This window comes from Limulus polyphemus, unplaced genomic scaffold, assembly GCF_000517525.1.
Source record: "Limulus polyphemus unplaced genomic scaffold, Limulus_polyphemus-2.1.2 Scaffold1707, whole genome shotgun sequence".
Lineage (NCBI taxonomy): Eukaryota > Metazoa > Arthropoda > Merostomata > Xiphosura > Limulidae > Limulus > Limulus polyphemus.
In genome coordinates this window covers 100,172-102,301 of record NW_013667317.1, presented here as the reverse complement: position 1 = coordinate 102,301, position 2,130 = coordinate 100,172, and the positions used below count along the sequence as shown (strand labels likewise).

Below are 2,130 nucleotides of genomic sequence, written 5' to 3'. Positions count from 1 at the left end.
AATCATATAAATTCTAAAGATTGGAGTTGGGAAAGAGGCACGTAACGAAAGATAAAAAATAAAAATTATGTATCGTGAAACTGGTATGCTTTTAATTTCTGTGTTAACTTTGATTTGAAACTATACATGATTGATTTTACAAATTTACTTCATAATTTCACAAAAAGTGATCACGTGAGGATTAAAACATTATATGTATACAAGTATATTAAATAAAAGTTTGGTCCAAATATTCGTAAGTGCATGTCACTGTGAAAGCTTTCAGAACAATAGTAATTCCAATAGCATAGTTTCCAGTACTTCTATCTTTTAATGGAACAGCAGGTACCAGTGTAGTGATACATAAAAGTATTCCATACTTTCACACATATAATACTCTTGTCATGTTCATCATTTGTTACATAAGCTTATAGTGAGAAGTTTAACCAATCCTTTGCTACGAATTAAATCATTTCAGTATTAAGTGGTTGAATAAGAGTCAATGTTGATCAAACATGACAAATTTTATGTAAATAAATTAAACTAACCTGAATCTTGAATTAAATGTTTAGGAGGTTACACTAAAGCATATGATAACACCACCAAAATAAGCATGTCCATATGGCATATGGTTTGGTAAACTTCCTAACTATACATATTATGTTATCGTCTGCACATCAACACGTGGAAGTATTCCATTGCTGATGTACTGAAACATACTTATATTTATAAGGGGGGGGGGCAAGAATGGGATAAGTCCAAAACCGACAACTAGGTAAGGTTACTCAAGTCTTAATATATAACAACTATTATTTGAACTGTGACTAACCTTCCACCTAATACTAATTATATAAACAGGAACTATAACTGGAGCTACTTTCCTGAATTATCTACGCAGTTCATGTGATCATAAAGCAAACTCCTTGGATGGGTTATCATTTTGATTTATATAGGATAAAATTAATGTAAAAATTACACTGGAATAATAAGTTATCCGTATAAAAACAAATGTATTGAAAAATATATAAGTATATATATAAGCTGCAATCCACGTATTCTGGAACAGTTTTCCGTATAAAAAATCAATTATTATTTCTAATTATTAGTCACTTGAGTATCCATATAATACGTTTTCACTAAACTGTAAACAAAGTTTCCTCCAATATACACAGTTTAGTTTTACTAATTATAATAATGTACAATATTCAAGCGTGTTCCGTTCCTGAAGTTTTAAAACTGGTTTCTTTTATCTGTGAATACAGTTTAAAAAACAGTCCAACACCTTGCTGCTTTGTGTCTAATTACAAGACAAGTAAAAAAGCAACTGCGTTGCAAGAATGAACGAGATCGTGTCAATAGCCTTGATTTAGAATTTAAACCTCGTCCCAAAGAAAATTGTCAGTGAGAAATTCATTACTTAGCTATATTCATGTGTGTCTAGTTTTATCGGTAACTTCAGTGCTCATCATCGCCATTACAACCAGGATGTCCACACCAGTTTTGCGACAGAAAATTTACTCGTTCATGTAAAGAACTTAAAATCACGTGATATGTTATTTGGTTTGCCGAAAGCACAAAGTTACAAAATGGGCTTTTCCCACCGCAGTATCAAAACGCAATTTTTAGCGTTATAAGCCCCCCACTTACCGCTGCACCACCAGGGGTCCACGTGGTATAACAGTACAATTTAAAGTCATGTTTTTATAGTTTTTTTAAAAGAAATTTCTCGTAAAATCACACAAAGGCTATCTACGTATAGCCGTCACTAATTTTGAATTGACATACTAGAAAGAAGGCAGACAGTCAATAGCACTCACCGCCAACTCTTGGGCTGCTCTTGTCGGAACGTTATTTTTAGAGCGCAGAAAGCCATGAACCCTCTGATTCAGAACGGGCACGCTAATTGTTAATCGACGCCTGGCCATATCATTTTAACACTTCGTGTTTTACCTTCCAACTTGAAATATGTTACAGATGTTAAATTTAGGCCTATCACTTTTTGTGTAAATATGCTCCCATAATATTTTTAATCACTTTATCCTTTCAACAAATATTTACACGTTTGAATTTCAAAGGAGCAATACACACGGTACCAAAACTTTTAAGTTATCCGAATACATTTAACTCTCTCAAACTCATTAAACACTATAC

The 2,130-nt window shown here is 32.7% G+C and overlaps 1 protein-coding gene across 1 annotated transcript in view; it reads right to left on the bottom strand.

Annotated features, from left to right (window-relative positions):
• Positions 1–290: 290 nt before the first annotated feature.
• Positions 291–2,130, bottom strand: part of LOC111087072 (iroquois-class homeodomain protein irx-3-like) — an 82,200-nt gene continuing 80,360 nt past the window's right edge. The window contains exon 3 of the mRNA XM_022392383.1: positions 291–2,124. The gene's annotated coding sequence lies outside the window, so the exon portion shown is untranslated. The remainder of the gene's footprint in view (positions 2,125–2,130) is intronic.